Below are 12,920 nucleotides of genomic sequence, written 5' to 3'. Positions count from 1 at the left end.
GTTTAGAAGGGGATTAGCTTAATCAGTGATTAGCCCAAATTTTATCTTTTGTATCTTGAAGCACAACCTTTTAATTAGTTACAACTCTCCAGATATCAAATATTTAGCAGAGTGAATTAACATGCGAAATTGTGAGTTTTCACATATATTGGCAAAATTAATAAAGGTTGAAAAACATTGTTAAAGAGTGACCAAGCTGACTGACTTTTGAACAACTGGGCCCTGGTGATTGTAGGAATTATGCATCCGGACACCTTGTGGTGGCGGATTGATATTCATTTCTTAAATGAGGATAAGGGTCGAGCTATATTATTATGCCATACCGTTGCATCCGTCCTACGTCAACAATTTCTTTAATGTCTTCTTCTTGACCACTGATTGGAATTAAACTAAATTTGACTGGAAGCATCCCTAGGTGGTGGGGATTCAAAATTGTACAAATGGTGGGCTGACCCCCAAGGGGGTTGAGGGGCGGGCCAAAAGGGGTAAATTTGGCTATATTGCTTTAAGCGACTTCTCTGGAACTAAGAAGTGGATATCAACCATATTTGACCGGAAGCATCCCTAGGTGGTGGGGATTCAAAATTGTACAAATGATGGGGCTGAGAGGCGGGGCAAAAAGGGGGCAATTTGGCTATATTACTACAAACGTCTTCTTCTGTAGAGCTATGCCATGGATATCAACCATATTTGACTGGAAGCATCCCTAGGTGGTGGGGATTCAAAATTGTACAAATGGTGGGGCTGAGCCCCCAGGCGGCTGAGGGCGGGGCCAAAAAGGGGGCAATTTGGCTATATTGCTATAAACGACTTATACTGTAGAAATATGCCATGGATATTGATCATGTTTGGTCAGAAGCATTCATGGGAGGCAGGGATTCAAAATTGTACAAATGGTGGGGCTGACCCCCCAGGCTAAGGGGTGGAGCCAACAAAAGTGTTTTACTTGGAAATGGTTGAGATCCCCACCATGGTATACAATTGCTGAGTATAAAGAGATGAATGCACATTTGCTTCCAGGATGTCCCTAGGGTCTGGCCCCACCCTTGGAGACATAGTCCCTGGGCCATAACTTTAAAACTGTTGAGATCCCCACCCCAAAACTATATATACAAATGCTGGGCATAAAAAGACGAATGCATCATGATATCAGAATAGACCCTGGGGTCTGACCGAACCCCTAGGGACCTAGTTTGTTAGTCACAGCTTGGAAACAGTTGAGAGCCCCACCCTATAACGGTATATACAATTGCTGAGTANGTAAAGAGATGAATGCAGTCATGAAATTATAATGAACTCCAGGGTCTGCCCCCACCCTTGCAGACTTAACCCCTGGGTCATAACTTTGAAACGGTTGAGATCCCCACTCAAAAACTATGTATACAAATGCTGGGCAAAAAGAGACGAATGCAGTCATGATATTAGAATTGATCATGGGTTCTGGCCACACCCATAGGGACCTAGTTTCAGAGTCACAGCTTGGAAACAGTTGAGATCCCCACCCCATAACCATATCTAAAATTGCTGGGCATGAAAAATCTAATACAGATATGCTACAAGGATTGGCATTGGGGACTGGCATCTTCCCTTGGATCTCATTTGGAGAATTATTGTCATGATTGCTAAGATATCCAGGTGATGTGGGGCTCTTGTCATTGTCTAGATATCCAGGTGAGCGATGCAGGCCCTCTGGGGCTCTTGTCATTGTCTATATTGTAAAATTTACAGAAAGACCTTTTCAAAAGAAATTTCATTAAAATCACATGTTGCCATGCACTGGACAGAGTTGTAGTTTAAAGTGAATGTTAAAAAAATAAAAAATAAGTAAACAAGAATGTTAGGTGTGGAACTGGGAACCAAAGTTGTGATACAGGAATTATACAATATGTGTCAAAAAGCATATGAAAAACTTGACCGGGGAAGTAACTCCAGAAAACTTATTTACTGACAGTAAATTGCCTAATCTTCGATACAGAAGGGAGAACACTCAAAGTCAAGGTAATTGGTAATTAAAACTGGTGCACGAGAATACTGCTGATTTTTTTTATGATAATTATTGTAAACAGCCTACCAAGTTCTGTATATTATTTGTTATCTTAATTCCCATAAATCTGGAGGGTAAACGTCATCTGCTTCATCAACGACACCCGCTATGTAAATCTAGGTCAAATCCAAGTAACGTCACGAACTCAAATTGTTCGTCTGATGTGCGGCATTGATATTTTAATATGCTGTCTTCATATATGGTTTTCTATAAAAAAATCTTTCGCTAATTTGTCTTTTTCTTCAAAAAAGTAACTTTCATAGCAGATTGACATTTTGAAGGAACCATTGACTACAGATATCTTTTAGTTAAATGGGATGATGAAAAGCGACTACGGATATCTTATAGTTAAATGGGATGATTAAAAGCGACTATAGATATCTTATAGTTAAATAGGATGATGTGAAGCGACTACAGATATCTTATAGTTTAATGTGATGATGAAAAGCGACTACAGATATCCCATAGTTAAATGGAATGATGAAAAGCGACTTCAGATATCTTATAGTTAAATAGGATGACGTAAAGCGACTACAGATATCTTATAGGTAAATAAGATGATGTAAAGCTACTACAGATATCTTATAGTTAAATGGGAAGATGAAAAGCGACTACAGATATCTTTGAGTTAAATGGGATGATGAAAAGCGACTTCAGATATCTTATAGTTAAATAGGATGACGTAAAGCGACTACAGATATCTTATAGTTAAACGGGATGATGAAAAGCGACTTCAGATATCTTATAGTTAAATGGGATTATGTAAAGCGACTACAGATATCTTATAGTTTATTAAATGGGATGATGAAAAGCGACTCCAGATATCTTATAGTTAAATGGGATTATGAAAAGCGACTTCAGATATCTTATAGTTAAATGGGATGCTGAAAAGCGACTACAGATATCTTATTGTTAAATGGGATGATGAAAAGCGACTACATATATATTATAGTTAAATGGGATGATGAAAAGCGACTCCAGATATCTTATAGTTAAATGGGATGCTGAAAAGCGACTACAGATATCTTATAGTTTAATGTGATGATGAAAAGCGACTACAGATATATTATAGTTAAATGGGATGATGAAAAGCGACTTCAGATATCTTATAGTTAAATGGGATGATTAAAAGCGACTATAGATATCTTATAGTTAAATAGGATGATGAAAAGCGACTACAGATATGTTATAGTTAAATGGGATGATGTAAAGCTACTACAGATATCGTATAGTTAAATGGGATGATGAAAAGCGACTTCAGATATCTTATAGTTAAATGGGATTATGAAAAGCGACTTCAGATATCTTATAGTTAAATGGGATTATGAAAAGCGACTTCAGATATCTTATAGTTAAATGGGATGCTGAAAAGCGACTACAGATATCTTATTGTTAAATGGGATGATGAAAAGCGACTACGGATATCTTATAGTTAAATGGGATGATGAGAAGCGACTACAGATATCTTATAGTTAAATAGGATGATGTAAAGCGACTACAGATATCTTATAGTTAAATGGGATGATGAGAAGCGACTACAGATATCTTATAGTTTATTAAATGGGATGATGAAAAGCGACTACAGATATCTTATAGTTAAATGGAATGATGAAAAGCGACTTCAGATATCTTATAGTTAAATAGGATGATGAAAAGCGACAATATAAGTAAATGTAGGACTTCTATATTCTTTCTGTACAAATGATGAATAAAAAACAACTGTTCACGCACTGTATTGACATAAATATTGGATGTTTCCATTATCATTCTAAATTTTCATAAATAATAAGTAACAAGAATGCATAACTATCTAAAGATAACTTACCTTAATATTGACATAAAGAACAACTATCATAAACATACTGTATTGACCATATCACATTGTCTTAACATAAATATGGAACCGAGGTCTACCATTTTCACACAGTATTAACAATGAAATGGAGCGTAACCTTTAGTTAACCGTATTCACATAATAACTCGAGGACATTTCTATACTATATTGACATAAAAATCATAACCGCCGTCATCATACAGTATTGACATTATCTCTCCGTCCTTACCATATATGTAACTAGTCACGTCAAGGCTCATCGTCTTAAATGTCGTTACATTGTCCACATACTTTTCAGTGTAATTATAAATATACAGTGTATGTGGCTGACGTCCGTTTGAAAATCACTGTAATACCGAAGTGTCAACAAAAATGTAACACGAACTCAAAATTGATGAAACTAGGACAAGGAATGACAAAAGGGAAGATTTTCATGGAGGCCTTTGCAAAAGGACAGGAATAGCAAGACCAGGCATTCCGGAAGGGTAAGCGTCTTTTCAGAAAAAAGTTCTTGACCTTTAAATTCATGACAAAATTGATACTCGAAATCCGTACTTCATAACAAAAGGAACGGAGAAAGTACGAAAACAAAAGGAAATGTTTGGTTCATAAAATTATTTTACACCACACGGTTGTCAATAGCCTGTAGAACCCAGGGCTAACTTAGGATTTCAAACTCCTAAACCTCACAGTTGACCTACACATGTGTAAAGCGACAAGTATTTTTTAAACATTTCATACATGGGTCTACTTGTTACAGACATCGGGTAGGTAATATAGCACATTGATTATTTAAGACATGAAGTGATACTCTAATATAATTCCTATATATAATTGCCTACACTGTCATGCATGTTTGTTTATTCGATTCGCACACAATTTCATATAACGACTGAAGAGACGAAATAAAATATGCAAACCTTTAACTTTCGTCGATACCCATGTTTCTTTTAGTAATTCATTGTATTCACGTCGTTGGTGACTTGGCCTATTTTTACTTGCATTTGTAACCTAAGGTTTTTGTTATCCATGCCTTTTGTACGCTTGTTGACACTAATGCACGTTTATCTCAATCAATACACAGTAATCAAAACGCTTTTGTACTTATTATCAATAGTCAAGTCCAGCTATAGATGTAAACGTCCACGGTTCTCCTTCGAATAAATAATAACTAATGATTCCAACACCCGTAGCCAAATGAAAGGGTTTTGTTGTTTTTTAACTAGCCCACTTTTCTATTTAACAAAGGGGTTGGATACTACGTCAAGTTGACAATACTGAAGGGCTACCTATGACGTTAATTTGTTCCATCGATTTCGTGGAATGGCTGAAATCTATCGATAAATGTAAACAGGACAATTAAGTGGTGAACAAAACCACTGGATGACTATTCAGATAATATATACAATATGGAAGGTTGTTGTAGATCACCTACAGAGGGTAAGTCTGGTGACGACATAAACACATGCAAACATGCATATACGTGAAAGACAACACGTGACTATAGCGAGGCCACACATCTGTACACAAACAGAAAAAGGGGAATATCTAAGTGTGTCAACACAATCTTACATAAAACTGAAAATCTACAAAGCTAGTGCAAAATGTGAGCAAAGGAAATATTTACACGGAGCGTGTGAACAAGTTCGAGAACAGTAAGGTTTTGCTCGATAACACCCGTAATGAAACTCTTAGTAAAATCCGATTACTGTCACGTCCTCAAATTTAGAACTGTGGTAATGACACAGAAACAACCGGACACTAATGTCATAACTATCGACCTTCATATCACAAGGAAGTAGCGTATTTTCCCCCATGAGATCTTGATAGTGGCAAAAGATCTGGCTCATGAAACACAGTCTTTGTTTATATTTTGAGGATATTTTTCTGACAAAGAACTAAGAGGTGCATGCTAATAATAAGCAAATATAAATCGCTGAAAAAGAGGGTTATGATAGAGTGAAAATGGAAACGTTTATGTAAATATGCTTTAAGTGGTTGTGTAAACAGAATAAGGTTAAAGTTTAGATGATTTTCAGCCCACCAACATCACACATACACACATAAAATTAAATCCAAGCAATTGTTATCTCCTACACAAATGTTATCTGCTCACACTAGTGGGTGCAGATGCAGTCACTATTGTAACCCGGTTTACACTAGTGGTTCTCATTGTCGATCCTGAAAGCTGTTCTTTGCAGTACCACCCAAAGATACCATATCCTTTATTGGAAATATGCTTTAAGGTTAAGCAAGCACCCTAAAAGATCACGCCGTATTTCAACCTCAGGGCCAATAATACATATTTATAAATAATAAACGACTCCAGTTAAATATTGAAGCTCGGTTATATCAATTAGATATATTGATTTTGTACCTGAGGTATTAAAATGGTACATTGTATACGGCAGCCTAAGTCTGTAATAAAACAGTAATTAATCCCACTGTTCAAAGAAACCGCTCACTGACAATCTCTTCCTCGACCCAGGTGAATACCTTTAGATTAAACGATCCCAAGTTTATCTTTATACTTATCTATGTCATGCGGAGCTTAAAATTCTTGCATCAGCTTTGGAGGTTCATGCTAATTTCAAACCAAGATGAATCTGAGTTTGTGCAAACACAAAAATCCTAGTGAAATGCTCCCGTAACACCTTATAACGATATATAAATGTGAAACCAATGGCTGCGTGCCCGTGATAGATAAATGATAAACTATCCTTCTGTAACATTTAGTTATACTATATATAAGCTAGACAGGTTACAAACAATATGGCGCCTTTTAATTTACAATACTTACAACACGTCTAGCTCGTTTATAACACCACACAGAATGGTAGGAAAGGACACATCACATGCTCTCAATCACATTCCTCTTATATTTATTACTGGGTAATTTTATTATAATTTCAGTGGTGTCTTATGGCTACTACCATCCTACTTTGGTATGCCTCTCTGTAATTAGTAACAGAGGATCAACCCTTCACGACCTAGGTATGCTGATTTGTTTGTCATTTCGTAGAATGTAGTTTTGCAAAGTAGATTGACATGTCGTAGTGCGAGAGAGCTACCCTGATTAAGATTTCAGCCTTACTGCCCTATCTATTGTTGACTAGCTCGCTATATCCTATTGTAACTAAAGGATAAGGTCAATTTATCCAAATTTTCATATCTGGAGTCTGGAAATGAACAGGAGCCTGCGAAATAGGCGAAAGACACCACAACTGAGATCCGATTGACCGGAGCAGACGACAACAATGGCGCGTCAATCTGATCAACATAATAATTGTGTCATCGTTCCATTTCGGCACGAAAAAATATATATTGCCAAAAAATTGGTCAACATTCAACAAGCAAAGCCCCCTAACAGGTGGTATGCTCAATGTAACATTCAACTTGATCAATCGTGATCAAAGCCTCTTATTAAATATTCCGTCTTTTCGTATTGCAGAGTTATCTGCTCTTGTGAGCAGTTATTGATTGTTACGTCATTTGTTTGTTAGAGTAACGTCATATTTTTTTTGAAAAACGACGTAATTTTCTCACACAAACTAATAACGTAAAAATCAATACCTACGCACAAGAGCACATAACTCTATAATACGAAAAGACGGAATATTTAATAAGAGGCTTTGATCACGATTGATCAAGTTGAATGTTACATTGAGCATACCACCTGTTAGGGGGCTTTGCTTGTTGAATGTTGACCAATTTTTTGGCAATATATATTTTTTCGTGCCGAAATGGAACGATGACACAATTATTATGTTGATCAGATTGACGCGCCATTGTTGTCGTCTGCTCCGGTCAATCGGATCTCAGTTGTGGTGTCTTTCGCCTATTTCGCAGGCTCCTGTTCATTTCCTATAGTGCTCATTCGGGAACTCTGTTGTCCTTATTAAACATATTATTACTGTGTTTTTAATTTAAGAAGTTATTTATGTTTTGTGCACATGGTTGTATATCATTATATGCTCCTTTGTTCATTTTAGAAGTAATATACTATGATGTTGAGTATAAGAAACGTGTAGAGAAGAGAGTGCGTATTGTTGTACGGCAAATTTCCATACTATTCATGCAAAGGATCAGGCCAATGATATTTCCGTGGTGTCCGTTAACTTATTGACCGTGACAAAGGTACATTATCTCATAAGTCAGGCACCAATAAACACCACTTTGACTATCGACCTTAAACAAAGCGCTGGGGATCAACAGCCCGGCAGAACCTCTGTACAGACAGGGCACTGTATGTGTTTTATCTAAAGACAGTCTCAGTAGGATGGTTCCCAGAAAAAGTAGCGAATATTTTTGTCCAAAGGATTAAAGCCAAACACAACTCGTCGATCAACATTGTGGAATTTACAGATTTGATTTATACGCACTCACTGTTTACCGTATAAACTGTGACATAATCAGGCATTCGTATGATGTAGAACATCAGTGATACCTGTATTAGCAGCAGCTAAAAGTCCAAACACCGGAGACTGATTTAACGATGTACAGTGCCCAGTGTCCGCCAATGATAATATCTGATTTATTAAATTAAAAGTATCATCAACAGGATCGCGGGAGAAAACAACAAATTGAGAAACAAGATTATACACACCACTGAACGAAATTCTTAGTTTTGACGATGCACATTTCTTACTAATCATTACAAAATTATATTCTTATTTATAGCTTTGATTTGTGTGTGAAAGTTACTTAGGAATAATTTGGATCTTTCTGCGTTGCTATATAGACACCAGAGAGAAACGCTCACACAATAAGGTACTGCAGCGGCAGATCTAACAGATACAGCGGCAGATCTAACAGATACAGCTGTGGAATGACATTGGACGACATTCCCTGGTAATAAGAACTAAGAACATAAAAGGTGGATTGTATACATTGATGTAGTGTTTGGAAATATTTACTGCCAACAGGATTTGTTAAAACTAATGTAAGCATCATCTTGGAGGATAATGACACTTACACCTTCTACAGACGTCCGGAGATATTGTCACTGTTGACATTTTGTTAATTTGTCTTCATACAGACGTCGGCATCATGGCCTGTCAACTGGCTATGGGAGCCCGGTGTGTGATGGTTACTATGAATGTGATATTTATGGTAAGTACAAATACTAGAATATTTATACACGGTGGCAGATACTGTGTGATATTACACTAATGAAATATTAGGTTTATGGTAGATATACAGTATACACTGGAAAACTACACACTGTGGTAGTGATTGTGTAATGGTTATATTAAATGTTATATTAATTATAACTACACAGCATACCATATAACCTGTAAACACCATGGAAGTGATTGTGTGATGGTTATATTAAATGTTATATTTATTACAACTACACAGCATACCATATAACCTGTAAACACCATGGTAGTGATTGTGTGATGGTTATATTAAATGTTATATTAATTATAACTACACAGCATACCATATAACCTGTAAACACCATGGTATTGATTGTGTAATTGTTATATTAAATGTTATATTTATTATAACTACACAGCATACCATATAACCTGTAAACACCATGGTAGTGATTGTGTGATGGTCATATTTAAATTCATATTTATCATCAGTACCAGGTAGGTATGGAATGGTTTGTTAGATTGTGGGGATTATGTTTGTATTTAATCATTACCATTCCGATGTGGCAGGATTGGGCTTGCCAGACTGTTGACTAAATGTGGTGTGCGAGAACAGTATAACTGTAGTTCTTGAGAACCTTATATACTACTTCTCAGCAAAACAACAGTAATAGAAACACACCGATAAATATCTTAATTATCACACAACTATCAGAGCTTGTATGCAAACGAATATGATTACTTCAAATTGATCATGATGTAATACAAAGAGGTTTAATAGACATTTCTTTGCGTAATACACATGCAAGCCTAAATATGGGCCGGTAAAGATTACACGAATATATGGTAAATGATATCGGTGTAAAAAGGTAAAGATTACACGAATATATGGTAAATGATATCGGTGTAAAAAGGTAAAGAATCGAGAACATAAGCTGTTTGGTTAAGTAAGTCAGCTTCTAACGACACGACATTTAATCAAACAGACTAGAACATAAGGTGTTTGGTTAAGTAAGTATATAACAGCTTCTAACGACACGACATTTAATCAAACAGACTAGAAAATAGATGTTTTTACATTTTAGGAAGGGTTACATTTTTCACATACTTTACTAAAATGAAAAGTTATAAGCCGAAACGTGCTGGAAATCTCCTACTGTTTATATTGTCTCGATGTATATGACGTCATAATTAACACAATTAACGCTAACACTGCTGGCTAGAATCATAATACATTAGTATTTAGATACAGAAATCATTGATTAGACTGTAACTATTATAAAACACTTTAATTTGACATTTTCTTCCGTACTGTGCCGGTAGTATTTGTTCGCGAATGAATGACTTCGGAATAAGAGGATAGTAGTTATTTATAATGATTACTGATATTATTTTCCAGTAGTAATTAAATATGAACGCGGAGGCTCGAACGACAGATAATGGTCCTTTAATTGGCTCCGTTTATACACATGTATGCCAGCTAGATTGATTTGTGTATTGATTATTTTTTCACGATTTAATTATCTAACGCTGTGGTGTACATATTTTAATTTCCTTCAGAAGTACAATTCAAACCAGCAACAAAATATCCAGCTGCTTTCAATTTATTCGAACTTTATTACCGCCACACATTATTTTGATGTTTGATGGACAATAACAATCTTAATTGTATTTTAAAGCACTTGACTGAATTAACATATACACATTATTATAATACTTACTAACGTAGAGTGGATAATTTGATCAGAAATGTTAGAATATCTTCAGATTTCATTGTTATGTTTTACAACCAAGTGTCGGTATTGTCAGATTTCACTGTGATGTTTTACAACCAAGTGTCGATATTGTCAGATTTCACAGTAATTATCAGATTTCACTGTGATGTTTTACAACCAAGTGTCGGTTTGTTTTACAACCAAGTGTCGATATTGTCAGATTTCACAGTAATGTTTTACAACCAAGTGGCGGTAATATCAGATTTCACTGTGATGTTTTACAACCAAGTGTCGGTTATGTCAGATTTCACTGTTATGTTTTACAACCAAGTATCGGTTATGTCAGATTTCACTGTTATGTTTTACAACCAAGTATCGGTTATGTCAGATTTCACTGTTATGTTTTACAACCAAGTGTCGGTCATGTCTCAGATTTCACTGTAATGTTTTACAACCAAGCGTCGGTATCCGTCAGATTTCGTGTTTAACAACCACGTGTTTCTTATGCCAGATTTCACTGTTATGTTTTACAACCAAGTATCGGTTATGTCAGATTTCACTGTTATGTTTTACAACCAAGTGGCGGTAATGTCTCAGATTTCACTGTAATGTTTTACAACCAAGCGTCGGTATCCGTCAGATTTCGTGTTTAACAACCACGTGTTTCTTATGCCAGATTTCACTGTTATGTTTTACAACCAAGTGGCGGTAATGTCTCAGATTTCACTGTAATGTTTTACAACCAAGCGTCGGTATCCGTCAGATTTCGTGTTTAACAACCACGTGTTTCTTATGCCAGATTTCACTGTTATGTTTTACAACCAAGTGTCGATATTGTCAGATTTCACAGTAATGTTTTACAACCAAGTGTCGGTAATGTCAGATTTCATTGTTATGTTTTACAACCAAGTGTCGGTATCGTCAGATTTCGTGTTTTACAACCACGTGTCTCTAATGTCTGATTTCACTGTAATGTTTTACAACCAAGTGTCGGTATTGTCAGATTTCACTGTGATGTTTTACAACCAGGTGTCGGTAATGTCAGATTTCATTGTTATGTTTTACAACTAAGTGTCGGTATTGTCAGATTTCACTGTGATGTTTTACAACCAAGTGTCGGTTATGTCAGATTTCATTGTTATATTTTACAACCAATTGTCGGTTATGTCAGATTTCATTGTTATGTTTTACAACCAAGTGTCGGTATTGTCAGATTTCACTGTTATGTTTTACAACCAAGTGTCGGTAATGTCAGATTTCGTTGTTATGTTTTACAACCAAGTGTCGGTATCGTCAGATTTCACAGTAATGTTTTACAACCAAGTGTCGGTAATGTCTGATTTCACAGTAATGTTTTACAACCAAGTGTCGGTAATGTCTGATTTCACTGTGATGTTTTACAACCAAGTGTCGGTAATGTCAGATTTCACTGTGGTGTTTTACAACCAAGTGTCGGTATTGTCAGATTTCACTGTGGTGTTTTACAACCAAGTGTCGGTATCGTCAGATTTCACAGTAATGTTTTACAACCAAGTGGCGGTAATGTCAGATTTCACTGTGATGTTTTACAACCAAGTGTCGGTAATGTCTGATTTCACAGTAATGTTTTACAACCAAGTGTCGGTAATGTCAGATTTCACTGTAATGTTTTACAACCAAGTGTCGGTATCGTCAGATTTCATGTTTTACAACCACGTGTCTCTAATGTCAGATTTCAAAGTAATGTTGTACAACCAAGTGTCGGTATCGTCAGATTTCATGTTTTACAACCACGTGTCTCTAATGTCAGATTTCACTGTAATGTTTTACAACCAAGTGTCGGTATCGTCTGATTTCGTCTTTTACAACCACGTGTTTCTAATGCCAGATTTCACTGTTATGTTTTACAACCAAGTATCGGTTATGTCAGATTTCACTGTTATGTTTTACAACCAAGTGTCGGTAATGTCTCAGTTTTCACTATAATGTTTTACAACCAAGTGTCGGTCATGTCAGATTTCACTGTAATGTTTTACAACCAAGTGTCGGTATTGTCAGATTTCACTGTAATGTTTTACAACCAAGTGTCGGTATCCGTCAGATTTCATGTTTTACAACCAAGTGTCGGTAATGTCAGATTTCACTGTTAGGTTTTACAACCAAATGTCGGTAATGTCAGAATCACTGTTAGGTTTTACAACCAAGTGTCGGTAATGTCAGATTTCACTGTTAGGTTTTACAACCAA

This window comes from Mizuhopecten yessoensis, unplaced genomic scaffold, assembly GCF_002113885.1.
Source record: "Mizuhopecten yessoensis strain PY_sf001 unplaced genomic scaffold, ASM211388v2 scaffold10007, whole genome shotgun sequence".
NCBI classification, from domain to species: domain Eukaryota; kingdom Metazoa; phylum Mollusca; class Bivalvia; order Pectinida; family Pectinidae; genus Mizuhopecten; species Mizuhopecten yessoensis.
The sequence above is the reverse complement of the archived record's forward strand: the minus strand, read 5'-3'. Positions refer to the sequence as shown.